This window comes from Phyllostomus hastatus, unplaced genomic scaffold, assembly GCF_019186645.2.
Source record: "Phyllostomus hastatus isolate PE091 unplaced genomic scaffold, TTU_PhHast_1.1 phas_contig_16, whole genome shotgun sequence".
Lineage (NCBI taxonomy): Eukaryota > Metazoa > Chordata > Mammalia > Chiroptera > Phyllostomidae > Phyllostomus > Phyllostomus hastatus.
Genome location: NW_025333643.1, coordinates 15,815,111 through 15,837,665, shown reverse-complemented (window position 1 = coordinate 15,837,665; position 22,555 = coordinate 15,815,111).

Below are 22,555 nucleotides of genomic sequence, written 5' to 3'. Positions count from 1 at the left end.
ACATACAATCAGAAAATAATGATGAAATAAGAATTCAAAAAAAATGAGGAGGGGCTTAGGAACCTCCAGGACGTCTTTAAACATTCCAACATCCGGATCATAGGGATACCAGTAGGAGAAGAGGAAGAGCAACAAGTGAAAACTTATTTGAACAAATATTAAAGAAGAATTTCCCCAATCTGGCAAAGGAAATAGACTTCCAGGAAGTCCAGGAAGCTCAGAGATTCCCAAAGAACTTGGACCCAAGGAGGAACACACCAAGGCACATCATAATTACATTAGCCAAGGTAAAAATGAAGGAGAGAACCCTAGAAGCAGTAAGAGATAAGGGGACAGTAACCTACAAAGGAGTTCCCATTAGACTGTCAGCTGATTTCTCAAAAGAGACCTTACAGGCAAAAAAGGGCTGGAAAGAAGTATTCCAAGTCATGAAAGACAAGGACCTACATCCAAGATTGCTCTATCAAGCAAAGCTTTCATTTAGAATGGAAGGGCAGATAAACTGCTTCTCAGGTAAGGTCAAGTTAAAGGAGTTCATCATCACCAAGCCCTTATTATATGAAATGTTAAAGGGATTGATTTAAGAAAAAGAAGATAAGAAACATGTGTAGTAAAATGATAGCAAACTCACAGTTATTAACAACCACACCTAAAACAAAAACAAAAAGAAACTAAGCAAACAACTAGAACAGGAACAGAACCACAGAAATGGAGATCACATGGAGAGTTAGCAATAGGGGAGTGGGAGGAGGAGAGAGGGGGGAAAGTAATAAGTAGCATAGATAGTAGGTAGAAAATAGACAGAGGGAGGGCAAGAATAGTCTGGGAAATGTAGAAGCTAAAGAACTTATGACACATGGACATGAAATAAAGTGGGGGGATGTGGGTGGGAGAGGGTGTGCAGTGCGGAGGGGAATGAAGGGGGGGAAATGGGACAACTGTAATAGCATAATCAATAAAATATATTTTAAAAAAAGAAAGGAAACCAATTAATATTTCTCTGCCCCTTTCTCCCTCCCTTCCCCTCTCTCTGAAAATTCTAAAAATAAATAAACAAACTCTTAAAAGAAAATAAAATTTTACAAAAGAGAATCATCTTCTTCATATGATTGTTAAATGGATTGGACTAGGTACAAATGAAAAGCACTTTCTAGGTATTTAATGACATTTTTTCCTTAATAAGATCACAATGAAACTCATTAATCCTATACATTTTAGTATCACCAGGGAAGGCTTGATATATCTTATATGTCACTAAGCATATCTTCATCTTTATACCCTCATCATACAGTCCAGTTTTTAGCAAACATTACTCATTCAATAAAGGTGTGCTTATTGGTTTTGCTTTCTCATTAAAAATTAATATATTTTTAAATATTGGAAACAATAAAGAAGACACAAATCACATATAGTCCTACCATAGTAACATGACGATCATTATTATTTTATTGCATTTTCATCTGGAATTTTTTCTTATGACATTTTTAATTGCAATTATGATGTGCACACTTTTTAAAAAAGATTTTATTTATTTATTTTTTTGGAGAGAGGGGAAAGGAGTGTGCAAAGAGAGGAAGAGAAACATTGATGAGTTGCTTCTGCTCATTTCCCAACTAGGGACTGAAACCTCAACCCAGGCATGTGCCCTTGTAATAGGTGTGGAACAAGGTTCAAGACAGGGAATAGGCTGAGAAGCCCCCAAAACTCCACTAACTTGGTTGGGGAAAGAAGAAGCAGAGCAGGGCTATTGAGAGTTACTTTGCATATCTAAAGAACTCAGCCAGTAAATTAGTAATGCTAATAGCTGTGCTTGCTGTGCTCTCTTGGAGCCAGGGAGTTGGACAGGACTCTAACCTATGATGCAGCTGGGAGGCAGTCCACCACTATAGCACCTGTGCAAGAGCAGGAAGTCAATTCAATCCATGTCAGGAGGTGCCTGCCCAGACTATGCAACCAAGAAAGGCAGAAGAGACCAGAGTACCTAGCCCATTGTGGGAGGAGTCAGAAATGGGGTTACTGAGGACAAGCAGGGGGAGGATTTAAACCCAAGTGCTGGGCAACTGTTCTGGCTTAACCATGTGGCTTGGGAGCTATCTTGGCCACTCGGTGCAGAAGGACCACCAAGGAGCCCACTCTGAGGAGAGGTTGTGTGGTTTTGGATTAGGAGCAGGAGCTTAGCCAAACACGGATGACTGGGAGAAGATGGAACATTAAAACAGGAATCTGCCTAGTTATGTTACAAACTTCTATTTCTTTTCCTGGGAGATTGTACCTCTGGTTGGCCTGGTTTGGCAAGGGGAGGCAGGACTGTGTGTATTTGTGGGTGTTTCTTTTGTTTTTAAGGAAGTGGGATTTAACAGAAAAATTCCACCATTATTTTAATCCTGTATAACTTTTGAATAAGTAGTTCCTTTCCTTTTCATAAGGCATTGGAAGCCATGTGTTTTGTTTTGTTTTGACAGCAGGCAATGGAACCCAGAGTGGTTCTGTTTCATCCTGACTGGGAATTGAATCAGTGACCTTTTGATTTGTAGTATGATACCCAACCAACTAGCCTTACCAGTCAGGCCATATACATACTTTTTTTTGTTTCTGCTCTTTCAGCATTTCTTTTTATTTACAGTTTGTGTTCAATGCAAATCAATTCCTAAACATGAGAAGCTACATTAATCAAAGAATAAATACACAAACACAATATACAATCCAAAATAGATACGGAAGCACTCTGGTTTGAAACAAAAGGGAATGTTCATTCACACACACTGTAGCATGAGGTCTGTTGGGTATGGTGTTCCTGTGTAGGTTTCTAAAGATGAAAAAAATTACTTTGGTTTCTAGGACCACTGTGGCCATAGCAGATATTGGAACATCTAGCACCAGTATGTGACCACATGAACAAAAGACTTTAGGGAATGTCTACTTTTAAAAAGGTTCTGTGCATTGAGGCAGTTGTGAAAAGATTTGCTTTCCAGAATCAAGCGTACATTAGGCTTTGGATCAGGTTCTAACGTTCTATCTAAAAATATTGACCTATAACAGAAACTGTTTCAAATGCGGCTATTTTGATTCATAGTTTTGCTCTTTTTTTCAAGTATGTACAGAAGGAATATAAAAGTTTTTCTGATTTTAATGTAAGCTTCCAGTCTTCACTTCCCAAATACCTAATTTACAGTTTTGGCTCCTTAATATTATTTGCCTTTTCAATTTTAAGATTTGTCAACTTTCAAAACTGATCATTTTCTAAATTGTAAAAAGTATTCACATATGCAAAAATAAAAAGATCTTGAAATTAGTTGAGGTCAGTGTACTTCTACTCTTTGGAATTAGTTTAGGTAAATGGAACTGGCACTCTTGTTGAATATAAGCAAAATTTACTCATTATGCTTGGATTTGGGGTAGATTCCAACCCATCATTGCCCTGGCACATATCAATTACTACACAAAAAAATCAAATGTTATGTCAAATCCAAAGCCTCAGAGGAAAGAGTTCAGTTCCCAAGAGCTCAGTAATAGCTTAACAATGTAAAACATTATCTAAATTTACATCTGCATTAAATTAGTGCTATGAAACAATACATTGAGGATTTACAGGAACACCTGGAAGTTTCTTTTAATGTACATATAATAGAACCATAGCTTTTTGCATTATCTAAATATTTTATGGCCTTATAACTGTAATGAACAAAAGGAAAACTGACTCTATTCCAAATTCCATCCTTTATCTCTAGATAAGATAAAATCTATTCATTTTCAAGGTAGAATTTTATGTGTCCATACTTCTTAAGCCACATATAAGGAAATCATCTCTGAAGTAATTTTTAATGTGTTTTTCTTCACATTATACATAAAGGCCCATTAGATGTAATAGGCATTCATCATCTAGTGAAACCTTGAACATGTTCTTCAAACCAATAAAATTTGAAATCCTCAACATTTTCTGTGTCCATAAAATTAGGTATGGAAATAGATTCAGCAAAGATCTGTTGTTGTTGTTTTTCCTTGTCACACTCGATGCTGTTTGGATTGGGTCTAGAAGATGGAGAAGTATAGATGTTTCTTGGCCTGAGTCTTTTAACAGCAGAGATGTGAAGGAGAGAAGGAGATCACAGAGCCTGGTTGTTGACTGCAGAGCATCATCACTTGTCTTGGTGGTGGCATTCGCTGGACTTGGGTTAGCCAAGGTATTGTGGGAGGAGTTACTGGCAGGTGTTACAGCTATTGTTTGATTTTAATAAATCTGTGTGAGTAGGAGCAGTGCCAGAAGAGACCACCCCAGTCCAAGCCTGGCTACCATGGCTCTGCCCATGTCTGCTCCATTGGTGTGTTGCCAGTCCAATGGCTCGTTGCAGGGAAAAGCATTGGTTTCCGGTGGGCACAGGCAAAGTGTGGCTGTACACACATCTTTATATCATGTTTTTATCACTTATTTTTTTATATAAACACTTTTCCATATTGCTGTATTATCTTTCCAACCATGAGTGTTTGGATGGCTGTATCATTTGTCAAATGTCGAATATATGTATTATGGTTTACTTGAATATATTTTCTTTATTGGTTATTTAGATAATTTTCCACTGTTCACTTTGATAAATTTGAAAAGATTAAAGAGGAAAGAAAAAAATGTACTTTTCACTGTCTTCAAAATTAAAGCTTGTCTGACCTTTTTGCAGGGAAAGGAACTGAATTCCTCTGCTCTGCATTTGTAAGAGAACACTCTGAATAATTCATGGGTACACAGAGATGGAAAAGATATACATCATCTAGCTGATTATTAACATAATACAGCCAAATGAAACATTATCCTGAAAAGTCACTTACTTGCAGCTGTGAAAATGAGACTTGAACATTTTAGAAAAAAGCCCTATTTGAAATGTAAATAAATACATTTCAAAATTATTTTAAGGCATTGCCTAGTACAAATTCTCTGTAAATGTGGTTATTTGGGGTTTTCCCATAAAAATGGAAAATCAGTCTTTGCAATTTACCAAGTTAGTGAATAATCTGGAGAGTAATGTTGTAAACTTCTAAAATATCTATTTTTAAAAAGCTAACAAAATCACCTAGATTTCTGTATATAAAGTTAGTTTTCTTTACACCTTAGTTAGGTCACATGAGAAATGACTCAAATGGTAATAAGAAAACTATGTGCTAATTACTTTAATTACTGATAATGTTTGCTTATACCATTTCTGAAAGAAAGGTATACTTCTTATACCAAAAATGGAAACTATAAAGAGAGGAAAAGATAAGTATAAAAACATTTATTTTATAAAGGGCTGAACAAAATAAAAAGAAAATGGAAGGAGGGAGCACTGGTAACAGACTCTTTGAAGTTTACTGAATGAATGTATATTTCAAAATTCCAGAAGCTCTGAATTCAAAAGTTTTTTTCTTCACTCCCCTCTCCCTTAGCTCTTGTGTTTCAATCTATGTTGGCTGTAGGTCTAATTATGTCCTGGTTGTGTAGTTGCATGCTGACTTTCCTTTCGCAGTTCTTCTCTATTTAAAACTGTTTCCTGGATTCAGTGTCTTCCTATTCTTGGTTTTTTCCTTATTTTGGTTAAAGTACATCTTCCAGAGTCTTCTAAGAAGTTAAATGTTTTTGGTACTTGCATATCTGAAAAATATAATTATTCTACCTTTTATCCTACCTGGTTAATCTCTTAATAGATTAAGAGGCTGGGTACATACTCTTAAAATTTTGAAGGCATTACTCCAATGTATTTTAGGATCAATTCCTGAATTTGAGAAATCAGTGCTACTTATAAGGTTGTAGGTAGAGGGCCTGAGGGAATATATTTGTCTGTCAGATTTCTGAGATTGGGGTGGGAAGGGCAGGAGGTGCTGAGAGTCTCACTGTTACAGGGTGCAGCCAAGACAGGGGACCCCAAATTGGCATTTGAAATGAGGTCCAGAATTCAGGGTGTCCAGGAGATTTTAGGATGTCTTCACCCCACCCCCCAGGTGTGGGTTGGGGGAAGGGACAAATGGAGCAGTGCCATTGAGAGCTGTTTCACATAGCAACAGCCTTGCAGCTAACCTCTGGGATAGTCATTTAACATATCTATAACCTTTGACTGGTTACATAGATATGTTAAATAGCTGTGGCCATGCTCTGAGCCAGGGGAATGGAAGTAACTTCCCCACCAAGAGGTAACTGGGGGTGGGTCCCCCAAGTTACAGCACCTGTGTGGGAGCTTGGAGATGACTGTCTCCATGACATGGGGCCACACCTGCCCAGACTCATGATGGCAGTCCAGTAAAGCTGGAAGGATATGAGTTCTGGCATGTGAAGCCGAGTGTGGGTGGATTCGGAAATGGGGCTGCAGAGGAAAATTGGCAAGGGGATTTAAACCCAGACGCAGCAGCCATTGGGGAGAATCACATGGCTTTGGCAGAGTGGAAACTCCTGCAGCCCTGCAAGGGAGAAACATGCAGCTTTGGCAGAGTGTGGATTCCCACAGCCCTGCGAGAGAGAATCACCATGTGGCTTTAGCAGAGAATTGCCACTCGGCTTTGGCAGAGTGGGAACCCTCCTCCTTGCAACCATTGAGGAGAGAGAACCATGCGGTTTTGGCTGAGTGGGGACACCCGTGGCCCTGGGAGAGAGAACCACATGGCTAGAGCAATGGAGAGAGAACCACGTGCCTTTGCCAGAGTGGGGACCCCCGCAGCTTTAGACGGGGGAACCACCACCTGGCTTTAGCAGAGATCCTGGTGACACAGCTGAGGGTGCCAACACAGCTGAGGGTGCTGGGAATTGAGGGAGGCCTACCAGCCGAGCATGGAGTACTAGGAAGAACCAGGGACTGCCTGAGCCATGGACTTCTATTTCCTTTCCTGAGATATGGTGCTCTGGACTGGGCAAAGGGGGAAGGACTGTGTCTGTTTGTGGGTGTTTTAAGGGACTTTAGGATTTTTTATGAAGGCATTAGGTCACTACTTTAAGTTTGTATAGCACTAAATAAACATTTCCTTTCCTTTTCATGAATCTCTGGCATTGAGAGATGTCTTTCCCATAGGCGGCGGCCATAACGGACTTGGGGGTTTCTTTCGGTAATAGTATATCATCCCAGCCCCTTGTTTGTTCTGTAACACCACTGCTCAGTAAATTGACTCATCCCTATTTCAGTCCTTGTGTTGGTGCTTCACCACACTCTGCTTAATGTCACTGACTTCAAACCTCGTCCAGTTTAAATCCTTTAGAGAACAAACCAGTTGCTCCTGAAAGGCAAGAGACCAGGGTCCAACACCTTACATGCCTTTTCTTTTTATCCCTACATATGCTTTTCTCCCACCTTCTACAATACTTGGTGTTAATAAGAGTTGAACCTCCAGAGGGTATCCAAAGGGAATCAGTTCTACTTCCTCATCTGTTTTGTCTTCCCCAAATTTTTCATCCATTCGTATCTCCTCTCTGTGCACTCTGTCCTTGTGAAATAAAAACTTTGTTTTGTTCCTTTATTGTCTTTTTCTAAAAAGTTTGAAGGGAGAGCGCATCTTTACTCTTTAAATGATAGCACATATTACTTCCTTCCTGAGGTCTCCCTGATTCCAGATTCTTCTGATCCACCATTCAATTCTTCCCTGTAAGTTCTCAGAATGTTTGGAAGAGATCTCTAGCAACTTCTTTCTATACTTTGTTGATTTCTTCTAAAAATACTATACCTTTACTCATACATTTGAGCATTTGATCACATTATATCTTGGTTTGCCTTTATTTCATGCATCAGTAGGCATCTCATTGTGGGACAAAAAACTAACATTTATTTTTAATCCTCACCTGAAGATATATTTATTGATTTTAGAGAGAGGAAGGGAGAGAGAAAAAGATCAATATGAGAAACATCAATTGGTTGCCTCCTGTACATGCCCCAAATGAGGATTGTACCTGCAACATAGGTATGTACCCTGACTGGAGATTGAACCTGCAACCTGTTGGTGAATGGGATGATGCTCCAACCAACTGAGCCACCAGGCCAGGGCAAGACTAACATTTCTTATACAGTCCCACAATGCCTAAACTAGGCGATCTCAGACTTAGTATGCTAAGGATCACAAAGAAAACTTATTGAAAATGGAAGTTCTAAGACTTCACCTCAGAGAAATTTAATAGACTGCAATATAGGCCTGGGATCTGGATATCTAACAGGCACACCCACATGGTTCTGATATAGGTACTTTGGGACCATATCACAGGATAAATTGTCTAAGGACACTAAAAAATGAGCTGATTACATTGTTTGATTTGTTATTCTTCCCCATTTTATCTTTAAAAGGTTGGAATTCTAATCTCCCTCTATATGTCATCATGAATCTGACATTCATAAATTTATCTCTTTTCTTTAGGTTTGTTATACATTTTTCTTTAATATCACAACTTTATAGTCAGCCATATAAATTATAGTTATGTTATTTTGTTGCCTTTGATTTATTTGTTACAAGGTTCACAGATATTCTTGTTATAAAAGTCCTGGATTTGGCAAATGTTTTGGTCAGCTGAGGATGCCATAACAAAACATCATAGACTCGGTGGCTTAAACAACAGAAATTTATTTTCTCTCAGTCTGGAGGTTGGAAACTCAAGAGCAAGGTACAAGTATTATGGGGTTTCAGTGAGGATCCACTTGTTAGCAGACTTCCTGGCCTCCTACCTTCTCAATGTATGCTCACATGACCTTTTCTCAGTTCACGAAAAGAAAGGGAGAGAGAGAGAGATCACCTTCTCTTTTTATAAAGCCACCCGTCCTATCAGGTTAGAACTCCTCCCTTATGACCTTAATTACCATCTGAAAGCCCTACCTCCAGTCCTGGGTGGGTGGCTTGGTTGGAGTATTATCCTGTGCACCAAAAAGATTGTCTGGGTCTGATCCCTGGTCAGGGCACATACCTGGATTGTGGATGCAATCCTTGGTTGGTCAGGATGCATGCAGGAGGCAATTGATCTCTCTCTCTCTTGCTCTCTTTCTCTTTTCTAAAAATCAATAAACACATCCTCAGGTGATGATTTTAAAAATAAATAAATAAAAATAAAAGCTCTACCTCCAATTACTGTCACATTGGAGCTCAATGCTTTAACATATTGATTTTGGGGAGGATATAGTTCAATCCAGAGAAGAAAATTAACACACAAAATACATGTACACATGTGCACTCAATTCTTGACATAGTACCTTGAATGTGACAGGTGCTTAATAAGCATTGTTTGATGACTGAAATAGCCAACATCTAGAAAACAAAGTTATATAACTAAGAAAAGAATGATATCTGTTGTGCTCTGCTTTACACAAAGTCAATGTATGAAAATGTGGAAATATGCACACTGATATATTTGATATACTAAAAAAAGACTTCTTTCAGCATATGAAGCATTTAAAAATTCCACTTATACCTGTTTTCTTTTGTAAAAGAATTTTATTAAATAAACTGAGATACATATTTAAATGGATAATAAATTCAGATGAAGCTAATAAAAGGAACAATTAATCATACTGACAATTTGGGTGGTTTATCTTTAAAGGTTTCATGAAGATGTGATTTCCAATAGTATAAGAAGAGGAAGGTGGAGTTTCAAGCACTGGAAGTTAAATACATTCACTACATTTCACTGACCAAAGTCAACTCCCACAACTTCATCTGATTTTAAGGGTGAAGAGAGCATAATTCTGCCTTGTATGAGATGTAAACTGATCAATTAATAGCAGGATAGCCTGCCACAGTAACTGTAAGAGTTTTTCAATGCAAAATCAACTGTATTCTCCAAGTTATTTGTTGAAACATTTTATGTTTACTTACTTGATTGTTAGCAACAATTCCTTACCACCACATAGAAACTGAAAGCAAGAAACAGCTTAGAATGCTATAGCCCCTGGTAGATGTGCAGCAATTTCTTTTCCATACCTCTCTTCGCTGTCTCAGTGGATCTGAAGAGATAATTTTGGTCTTCCAGGCTTCAGAAATGATTGGAAGTGAAATAAGTTGGGTCTCCTGCTTTGCCTGAAAAAGCCACTACCTGAAATGTGCCCCAAAGAAGAGTAGCATTTAACCACAGCACAACCCAGAGGAGAGAAATGCTGGCACTTAAAAATCTACTGAAAGCCTCCCTCAACAGATTTCTTCTCATCTTTGCCCCCTCAGAGAGCAGCAAGTTCAATGAACAGAAATAGAAATCTAATCCAGCCATCTAGCATGCCATTTATAAGAAAGATATACCCATCTTCCTGAGGACAGTATTCTCAGGCTTCATAAAGCAGGAACACTTTCTTGTCTTAGATGTAATGGTGAAGTAGGAAAATCAACATTTTCTTCACCATGAGTCTTATTTCTCAGAGAACACCAAGATGGGAGCCTAATTTTCAATACAGCTTTAACTGAGTAAGGACTTCATTGGAGTTGCCTTATAAACAGTCAAGCACCACTAACAGCTCTGAGATTCATGGTTCCATATCACACTCCAGAAGAAACTGAAATTGTACCTGAGTAACACAATTTCTAAATGAAAAGCATCTAATTATTGGGAGTGTGGTGGAGTGGGTTATAGGATAAAAGGAAAGAAAGGTGATCTAAATGTGCCTTTTTATGACTGTTACAAAGTCTGAAACCATTTTATTTAGCTTGATTAGGGGGAAGGCCTTTGTCTTTTTGCATATGGTAAAAATATTTCTTTTTTTTGTTTTTGCCATGCAAAAGTTCTTTTTCTCAGATTAAACAATCATTTCCTTTCTGAATTTCATGAGGATTTCACTCATATTTTCTCCTTCTACTCACATGATTTCTTTCTTTAGCATTCAAATCTTTAACCTATTTGAAATTTATCTTAATATTCAGGCCTAAGGAATATATTCAGTTTTATATATTTCCATATGGTTATTCAGTTTATCCTTCCACCAAAAAAACATCATTTCCTGCTGATTTGGATGCTGCTGTTATAATGTATATGACAGCATATAGTGTTGCCAAATGCAGTTAGGTATGCTTGTGGATTTCCTTTCTGTTTTGTTAGCATTCGGGCACCATGATTTCACCATTATAATTATGTTTTAAAATATAGTAGATCTACCTCACCCCTACTGCTTTCTTTTCCAGTGACTTCCTATAACAGTTATTGAACTTTATAACCAACTTTTCTATTTCTATGGGGAAAAAACCCCTGACAGTTCTATGGTTATTGTGTTAAATTTATAAATTAACTTAGGGAAAAGTAACATTTTTTTTGATGTTTCCTGTTTCTATCCAAATACATGGGTACATTTTTCCACGTAGTCAAGTCAATTTTTGTGTCTTTCGTTACTATTTTATAGTTTTCTGCAATTTTGTTCTGGATATTTCTTCTTAATTTTGTGCCTACTTATTTTATTTTGGCTATAATAATAACAATAAAAAACAAAGGTCCCGTCTTCCATAACATCTTCTGAACAGTCTCCTTCTCTACATAATAAAACTGTTGTTTTGAATACTGATTTAATAACTTACTGCTTTATTAAATTCTCCTATGACTTGTATTAGTTTTCCACTGATGCTTGGGCTCTTTGAATATAAAATAATATCATCTAAAAATACAGATCATTTTTCTTTTTTCAAATACTTATGTTTCTGTTTACTTTGTCTTAGTGTATTGGTTAATACCTCAATAAAATGTAAAAGAATGTGTCACTAGTGTTGCCAGATACAATATGAGATTCTCCGTTAAATTAGAATCTCAGATAAATAATAACTAATTTTTAGTATAAATATGTCCCAAGTATTGCATTCTTAACTATGAAAACATTATCCTACTCACTATAGTGGGTTTTTTTTTTCTTGTACTCACTGCAATCCTTTTTTGGTACTCATATCTGGGTGAAACAAGTTTTTCTAAACTCACTGGAAAGGGTGGGTCAGGATATTAATACATAACTGGAAAATAAAATTTAAGAAATAACACTAATAACCAAAGCATCAAAAAAGAATAAAAACATAAGGGTAAAATTAATAAAATACATGCCAGATTTGGACTTTGCACACTATAAACACTGCTGTAGGAAATTACAGAAAAGTTGAGTTAATAGCAAGATATGCCATGTTCATGGATTGAAAGACTCAATATGAATGGATGTCAATTCTCTCCAAACTTATCTTTAGATTAAAGCCAACCACATAAAAATCTCAGCAGTCTTTTAAAAGAATTGACAGACTAATTTAAAATTTTATATGGACAATAACAGAATGATAACTAGAAAATCCCAAAATATGTGGAGATCAAGCAACACACTTCTCTCTCATTTTTTAAACAGCACACTTCTCAAAACACATTGGTAAAAGAAGAAACTTCAAGAGAAATTAAAAAATATTTTGATCTAATTGAAAATAAAAATACAACTTGTCAAAATTTATGAGAGATAGCAAAAGCAATGCTTAGAGAGAAATTTATAGCATTGAATGCATATATTGGAAAAAGGGAAGATCTAAAATTAATAATCAAACTTCCACATTAGGAAAAGAAAAAGAAGAGTAAATTAAATCTAAAATAAGCAGAAGAAAAAAATAAGAATTAGATCAGAAATCCATGAAATTGAAAACAAGAATTCAACAGAGATAATCAATGAAACCAAAAGCTGGCTCTTTGAAAGATTGAAAAATTGATAAATGGACTCAGAAAAAAAGGTTACAAATTACTAATGTCAAAAATGAAAGAGTTGACATGATTACAGATCCTATAGACATAAAAGGATAATAAAGGATACTACGAACAGCTCTACACCCACAAATTTCAGAACCTAGATGAAGTGGACCAATTTCTTAAAAGGCATAATTTGCTAAAACTTACACAAGAATAGACATTTAAATGGGCCTATATCTATTAAATATATGGATTTAATAACCTTTCAAAACATAGAGCACCAAGCCCGATGGGTTCACTGGTGAGATATACCAAACATTTAAGGAAGAAATTATACTAATTCCCTACAATCTTTTCAGAGAATAGAAACAGAGAAGCTATGAAACAATAGGAACTCTCATTTACTAGTGGGGATAATGCAGAATGGTATAGCCACTTTGGAAGATAGTTAGCTGATTTCTCATAAAATCACATATACTCTTACCATATAATCCAGGATTCATTCCTTGGACTTACCCAAAGAAGCAGAAAACATATGTCTACACAAAAGCTTGTACATGGATGTTTATAGCTGTTTGATTCATGATTGTCAAAAATTGAAAGTAACCAAGATGTCCTTCAGTAGGTAAATGGATAAATAAACTGTGGTACATCCAGAAAATAGAATATTATTCAGCACTAAAAATAAAATAAGCTATGAAGACATGAACAGACATGGAGGAAACTTAAATTCATATCACTAAGTGAAAGAAGCTAATTTGAAAGGCCATATACTGTATTATTCCAATTTGAAAAGGCTATAAACTATAAAACTATATAACATGACATTCTGAGAAAGGCAAAACTATAGCAACAATAATAAGATAAGTGATTGCCAGAAGTTAGTGGGAGGGCAGGGTGCTGGTGGAGACAAACAGGTGGAGCACAGAGGACTTTTGGAGCAGTGCTATAATTGTATTAATACATAGTAGGTCTGTCTCACTCCCATTGCTCTCTTTTCCAGTGATTTCCTATAGTGGTTATTTATTTACTTACTTACTTACTTAAATGAACTTTATAATAAACTTTTCTATCTTTAGGGGGCAAAACCTGACAGTTTTATGGGCATTGTGTTAAATTTATAAATTAATTATGGAAAATTAACATCTTTTTATGTCAATTTTTGATACTATAGTTACAGATACATGTATTGCTGAATTTTTCCAATTTAAGCTTTCATAAACAGTGTGGAACAAATTAAAAAATAAAGAGTAGAGACTCCATCAAGTTTACAGGACAATCAAGTTCTTATAGGTTGTAAAAACTGTTCTGTGCATGATTCATTAATAATACTGGGTGATTTTGTTCCAGTTAGAGGTGAGATCATATGGTATTTGTCTTTCACTGCCTGGCTTATTTCACATACCCAGAGACATTGAAATTAAGAACAATCTAACAATAACCAGAGGGGAAGGGGGATGGGACAATGGAGAAAAGGTTTTTCAGGAACTACTATAAAGGACAGACACATGGACAAAATCAAGGGGGAGGGGTGAAGCAAGGGAGGGAGGGAAAATGCAGACAACTGTAATTGAACAACAATAAAATAATTTAAAAAAATAAAAGCACTTAAAGAAAAGGAAAAACATAATATTGGGTGAAATACTTTGTAAAGTACATAATTATGTAGCTACTATGCTATAACTGAAACTAATACAAAATAATATTGAATTTAAGCTGTAATAGAAAAATAAAAAAAAATGCTAGTCAACTACATGTGTGTGTATCAGCAAAATAAGAAAAGGAAAAGGAATAATAGTATATTGCATGACCAATATAGTTGTAAAGATGTAAACATTGAATATTAATTTAACCACAGTTGTGATATAACTATATTGAGAGTAATGAATTGAAAAGCAGCTCTCTGGAAGTTATAGTGTTAGAGGAAAGAATTAAATCAGGAATCACATTTTGCAAAATAGACACTGACTCACAGAACTGTACCAAACCAAACCATGACATTCATTACAGACTCTCAAAATAAACGTCAGTGCATTCAGACTCTTATATATGAGCTATGACCACAAATAAGCCAGGGTAATTCTGCATGGTTTCATGTTTTCTAAAAAATGAAAGCACTGACTGTTCCATCAGGTCCCTAATTTAAAAATTCTGAGCAATCCCAATCACCAAAAATTTTATAACACATCTTCACTACCTCCTTTTGAGACTCACCTTGATTCTGCATGATGTAGGGATCTCCTCTGCTGCAGCAATAATAAAACTAATTCTTGATTTCAGGTGCATTCTTAATAGTCTCTGGATGATATAGAAAAGAGAATGGGAATACAAAAAGAAAACAGTGTATGGTACAAGATCCTCATTCTCCACAGCTGGAAGTGAATAAACAATGCATACCATTTAGAAATCAAGAAGCAACAACAAAACATTTTATTTAGACATATAGAGATAACTACTGAGGATCAGCCAAGGAAAATGAAAGTTATTGCTTCACAGAATGAGTTAGAAGATTGGGGTTGTTTGTTTGTTTGTTTGTTTGTTTAGAATCATACACAAACACTTGAACTTTTTAAGTTACATTCATATTTGACTTTGATAATAATAAAATTAAATTTAAGATAATAAAATAGACAAATATTTCAGGAGACAACAAAAAACATATTTCTTATTTATCTGAATTTACAAACTAATATTCCTATCCACTTTTCATTTATTCATTCAATAGATTTTTCTACTGAACACCACTCTGTACCAGACACCATTCTAGGTGCTGAGGATACAGTTGAGAAAAATAAACAATAGTATCCCTGCCCTAAAGGAGTTCAAATGGATAAGGATATTGGACCCTGTCTACCTTCTCAATAGGTAAAATAATACCAGGTCACAAAACTAGTTGGGTAGCAATGTGATTCTAGAACCTACTGACTTTAATTTTAATTATTAAAAAATTGGGGCCAGGACATGAAATTTCTAAAATGAATCTAGGGCATATTGTAGTGCCAGAAAGTAAGAAAGTTCTCCAGTAAAAAAATGCTGTAAGGGTATATGTTAAAGGGACACAGGAACCAACTGAAAAAGCTCACAATGGCCAAAACTATAACAATTTGAACAAAATGAATAAAAAGTAGTATTGCACTGCAGCCCAAAATGTAAACTAAATATCTGTGAGTCTAAAATGATTGATAAACAAGGGGGAAATAGAGAGAGAGGAAAAAAAAAAGGAAGGGAGGGAGGAAGACAGAGAGAGAGAGAGAGAGAGAGAAAAGACAAATTTCCCAGGCAGCAGAATTCCAAATAATTTATACCACATACAAGGCTGAGGAGCCTAACTCCCAATTTCTTAAGTATGGGCTATGAATAGTGACTTCCAAAGAGAACAGCATGGAAAAGGGGAAATTCAAAGAGTAACTTTACAATGGAGAAACCTGACAAACACTACCTCAGCTAGGTAATCAAGGTCAACATCAACAGTGATAAGTCATGTTGATAGTATTTACCTTTGCTTTGATACGATGTGATAAAAATGGTACTTCTCTTTTGTGGTCTTCCTGCCAAAAACTGATAATGCAGGCTAATCGTGAGGAAAAATATCAAAATATCTCAACTGAAGGACATTCTACAAAATATATTATCATTGGCAAATATGTTTTCCCATATGGTTGGTTTACTTTTCATTTTAATTCTGTATTTTTTAGCCATGGAGAAGCTTTTTATTTTGATTAGATCTCATTTGTTTATTCTTTCCTTTATGTCCCTTGCTGTAGGGGACATATCAGTGAAAATATTGCTGTGTGGAATATCTGAGATTTTCCTGCCTATCTTCTCCTCTAGGACTTTTATGGTGTCATGGCTTATATTTAAGTCTTTTATCTACCTTGAATTTATTTTTGTATATGGTGTAAGTTGGTGATCGAGTTTCATTTTTTTGCATGTAGCTGTCCAGCTCTCCCAACACCATTTGTTAAAAAGGCTATTTTTACTCTATTTTATGCTTCTGCCCCCTTTGTTGAATATTAATTGACCATACAGACATGCGTTTATTTCTGGGCTCGCTAGTCTCTTCCATTGATCTATGTGTCTGTTCTTATGCCAGTACCAGGCTGTGCTGATTACAGTGGATTTGTAGTATAGTTTGATGTCAGGTATTGTGCTCCCTCCTACTTTGTTCTTTCTCAAAATTGCTGCAGCTATTTGGGGTCATTTATGGTTCCATAAAAATTTCTGAAATTTTTGTTCTATATCTGTGAAATATGTCATTGGAAATTTAATAGGGATTGCATTGAATCTATAAATTGCTCTGGGATGTATGGATGTTTTGATGATGTTAATTCTTCCAATAGATGAGCATGGTACATGCTTCCATTTATTCATGTCTTCCTTAATTTCTTTCTTCAGTGTTGTGTAGTTTCCTTCATACAGGTCTTTTATCTCTTTGGTTATGTTTATTCCTTGGTACTTTATTTTTCTTGTTGCTATATGAAATGGGATTTTTTTTCCTGATTTCTGTTTCTGATATTTTGTTGTTGGTGTACAAAAATGCCTTCAATTTCTGAATATTGATTTTGTATCCCACTGTTTGGCCAAAGTCACTTATTAGGTCTAATAGTTTTTGGTAGAGTCTATAGGGTTTTCTGTGCACACTATCATGTCATCTGCAAACAATGACAGTTTTACTTCCTCTTTTCTAATTTGGATGCCTTTTATTTCTTCTTCTTGTCTGATTGCTATGGCTAGAACTTCCAGTACTATGTTGAATAGAAGTAGTGAAAGAAGACATCCTTGTCTTGTTGCTAATCTTAGAAAAGTTTTAGTTTTTTCCCATTGAGTATGATGTTGGCTTTAGATTTCTCATATATGGCCTTTATTATGTTGAGGAATGCTCCCTTTACTCCCATTTTGCTAAGTGTTTTTATCATAAATGGATACTGTACCTTATCAAGTGCTTTTTCTGCATCTATTGATATGGTCATGTGATTTTTGTTTTCCTTTTGTAAAACTGTTTTTTTAATAAGGTTTTTAAGAAAGTATTTGGACAAATTAATAATATATGAACAGATAGGAAATTTGGCAATTAGAATCTTTTTTGTTCTTCAAAAATAACAACATAGACTCTAGTTGACTAAGTCTCCTTATCACATGCTACATGAAAGAACCTATCTGAAAATTAAGGTTATAAATTCCAAATTGAATATTTTAGAAAAAATGTGTTAAAGGATATATACCCAAATATCAAAATTAATTTTCTCAAGGGTGAAATCACTGGTGACCTTTCTGTTGTTTTTTTCCATGTTTTCCAAGTTATCTGAAATGAGCATGTATTACACATATAGTTTCAAAAACTAAATAATAATAATAAAAGAAGTGTTCTTTGGGTAAAACTTGCAGTTAAATAACTTAAATAAGTTTATATGCTACAGAAGGTACCTAAGAGGAAGAGAAAGGAAGACAACTTATTCTATTATAGAATGGTAAGTATTAGTCACTGGACTGGAAATGTAACATATTATTTCATTTACATGTATAAAATATGAATGTCCTTGAATTGAATCACATTTGGAGAATAATTTTATGTTTATGAAGCAAAAACATAAAGTTTAAAGCAAAAATGCTAAAGCATTTTTAAATTCCAAGCAGGTATTTTTTTGCCTGTACGCTAAAAGCACAATTAGTTACCCACTACCTAACATGTCATTTTATTTTTTCTTGTCACACATTTTTATTTGATCCACACCTCTGAAAAGAAGCCAATATACCATGCCCTGCCAATATTTGAATCTCTTCAACTAATTTTATGCTTCATTGTAAAATACTTGATTTTTTAATTACAGGATGTTAATTAACATGGATAAGTCTATAATAGTAAGTATAATGAAGTTTAGAAAATGATAGCATGTATTGTGTTTAAAGATGATCTTTTCCACAGTTTGTTTTTGGTTGTATGCTTTTCATATGAAATAAAGGCAAACATTTTAATCATGTTGAATCATAGATGTAAAGATCACAAATTTCATATATATGTCAATATCTTTACATAGGGCCTATTTTCTGTGAATGAATATCTCAAAGTCAAAACTACAATCAATAATCAACATATAGTGTTCTTATAAATGATTGCAGAAAGTGGATGATCAGGAAATTTGTGTATTTATGGACCGTTTTCTCTAAAGATTTCCAACCAACATAGAAAACTGTTTTTCCCCTGACACCTTTTTTTGGAGATGATTGTTAAATTCCAGAGAGTGACATTATGGTAATTATTGAATGCTGACTCAACATTTTGTCAAATAATGTCTGATTTAATCCCTATAATAACCTGTGATATAGATACTACTATCCCCACTTTACAGAAATGTATCTAAAGTCACACAGTGGTAGGTAGAATAGCTGTGTTTCCAACCCACTTATGTCTTATTCCAAAGCTTGAAGTCTTAACTACCTTGTTGTGTGGCTTCTTAGTATCAGTGCCTGTCTTTAAGGCTGTCCTTGAGGTTCTTACTCCTACTCTGCTCCGTAATTCTGTACCACTATGTCCAAACCACCCTCGTCTCTCATCTAGACTGCTGCAGTAGACTCCAATCTATGGATCTTTAGGTCTTCCTAATCTTCTGTCTGTTCCTTCCCTCTGTCCCCACCCTAAACCTCAATCCATTCTCCACACTGTAACCACAATGATTTTTCTCAAAAACATGTGGCCTACATGTCATTATCTGTTTGCTGCATGACTCTCAGCCTTCATCTGGTATAATGCTATCCCTCACACTCTCCTTCCACACTAATCTTTTTTACATATGAATGAGTATGTATCATACTCCCTCCTACCACAGGGCCATTGTATATGCTGAATCACTCTTTGCCTAGTTAACTCCTACTCACCCTTCACATAACAACTCATAATCATACCATCAGGAAGCCTTCCTTGAGTCCATACCACAACACAACTCTTAATTATAAGGACTCTGGCAACATGCATCTCTGTTCCTTTATATGCTGCCATTACAATGCCATGTATTCATGATTACTTTATTAATGTTTGATCTAACCCCAGTGCCCTATTGTGTACCATATTGTAAACTCGGTGAAAGCAAGAACTCACTTTGCTTTTGCTCACTATGTTATGGTTTTGCACACAGCAAGCTTTCAGCAAATATCTCTAGATAGGTAGGCTGTTCCCATTCTATCCATTATCATCTGAAGATTACTATTCTCCTATAAGAAGAATCCTCTCTTCCCCTCCACAAGTCAAAAGCAGGGGTAAAAATAGGGCAAGGGGGGAAACAAATATAATGGAAGTAGGGCTGCAGAGTAAACCTACTGGGATTCATAAACAAGCATTGTAACAGCTACTTTAAATTTTAGGTGTTACTTTCAAACGTTTATCTCCAGCCTTCAAATTTCTACATATGTCTGTTCAATATCTGCACTTGCATTTCTAAAAGATATCTCAAATTTAACACATCCCAACCTGAACTATTTTTATTTCTCCTCTAAATTCAGTACTCCCTAGTTTTCTCCATCTTAATAAATGGTATCAACATACAACCAGTAGCTCAGGCCAAAAATCTAGGAATCATGCCTGATTCTCCCCTTCATATACCTTACATTTAAACTCAAACCTGTCCCTTGTTCAAAATGATCCAATGGTTCTTCATCATATTTAGAATAAAATCCAAAATCTTCATTTGACCATAAGATTCTTTTTTTAACTTTTTTATTGCTGTTCAAGTACAGTTGTCTCCATTTTCCCCCATGCTAGCCATTCTCATTTCCCACCCTTGATCCTACCCCTCTTTGGTTTTGTCCATGTGTTCTTTATAATTGTTCCTGAAAACCCTCCCTCTTTCCCTTTTCCATTATCCCTTCCCACCTCCCTTGTAGTTACTGTCAGTTTGTTCTTAATTACAATGTCTGTGGTTATATTTTGCTTGCTTGTTTGTTTTGTTGATTAGGTTCCACTTATGGGTGAGATAACATCGTATTTGTCTTTCACTGCCTGATTTATTTCACTCACCATAATGCTCTCCAGTTCCATCCATGCTGTCACAAAGAATAGGAGCTCCTTCTTTCATTCTTCTGCATAGTATTCCATAGTGTAAATGTACCATAGTTTTTTTTTTTGATCCACTCATTTACTGATGGGACTTTATGTTGCTTTCAGCATTGACTATTGTAAATTGTGCTGCTATGAACATTGGGGTGCATAGGTTCTTTTGGATTGGTGTTTCAGGGTTTCTGGAGTATAATTCCAGCAGTGGAATTGCCATATCTGAACATAACCTTCATCACCTCTTTGATCCCATTCCTTCCATTGTTCCCTTCCTCACAGAAGTTTGGCCTCACTGGCTTCCTTGTTGTTCCTCCAAGATGCATGTGACCATCTCAGAATCTCTGTACTCACTTTCCTGTGCCTAAAAGGGTCTTTCCCCAGGCATTTGCCCAGCTCACTGCCTTATTTCCTTCAAGACACTGCTCTCACATACTCTTATAGAGAGTCTTTCCTAGTCACCATGTCTACATAGCCTCCATTGTTTCTCTACAGCAGTGTATCTCTTTCCCTTTTCTAAACAGCACTTATCACTACTGATACTACTTTATATATATTTATGTGTTTATTCATTTATGCCTCCACCACTTCATTGTAAACCCCTCAAGGATTGTTTATTCTATTAAGCATCTAGGAGCTCAATACTTGTCCCACGAATGGGTGAGCATGATTGTCAATGTCTAACTATTTTGAATTATCTAACAGTTTGAATTTTTCATGTCAACTAGACTTTGAATAAGAAATAAATCAACTATTACATAGCTAATATAAAAAAGGATAGCAATGCAAAATGTATCTGATGATTATGTAAGTATGATTACAAATCTATACAAACCAATTGTAAAATAAAATAAATAAAAACTCTATTGTTGTGGTTTCTTAACTGGCTTAGGAAACCTCAGAGTCAGATAAATTATTTCCTTTATTGTTTTCCCTTAGCCTTCCTTTGCAAAGTTTGTCATCAACCTCTACTCATGACAGCATTATGGCAATAATACCGTGTTAATGCAAAGGTTATATAATTTATAAGAAAAAAGATAGTGATGTTCAAAGCAATAAAATTTTTAAGTGACTTACCCTATGATTACTCAGTAAGTAAGTAAAGCTTAAGAAATATGGACAGAAGCTCACTGTTGATTTTTTCTTTTTCCTTTTTTTATTATTTATTTATTTTTAGAGAGAGGGGAAGGGAGAGAGAGAGAAACATCAATGTGTGGTTGCCTCTTGTGCCCTCTATTGGGGATGTGGCCTGGAATCCAGGCATGTGTCCCGACTGGGAATCGAACCAGTGGTTTGCAGGCTGGCACTCAATCCACTGAGCCATGCCAGCCAGAGCTGATGTTTTTCTTTGTTATCCAACCATTAGCACAAAGTATTATAAATTTCTGATTCTAGGAAAAAAAGAAAATATGACAGACAACGCTGAATTTTCTATTTTAGATGGATACTTCACTCTAAAATTTTCATCTTGCCAGAAGAAAACTAAGAAAACTCTTAAAAGGATGCACATCCATTTAATTAAGCAAATCAGAAAAGCCAGAAGACCCTTTGGACACTCCTCCATGCCACTCTCCCTCATCTTCCAATCAGTTACAAGTCCTATCAGATTTATTGACTAAACATGTCACAAAGTTATTAGTTTAGGGCTTTAGGTAGGCAATTCCTTAATCCTCTTATATGAATTATAAAACAGCTTCCTGTAAGTTCTCCCCACATTCACTCATTTTCCTTCAGTTCCACTCTCCAATCTACAGTGGAGTGACATTCTAAAATGCAAGTCCAATAATGTCCCTCTGTTAAGTATCAATAAAAATGTACAGTGGCTTCTCTTTGCTCTTGGAGAAGTCCAATCTCTAACATCACCTAAAGATTATCCCTCTTTTGGCTTCTGCCTAGCTCCCCGACCTCATCTTAAA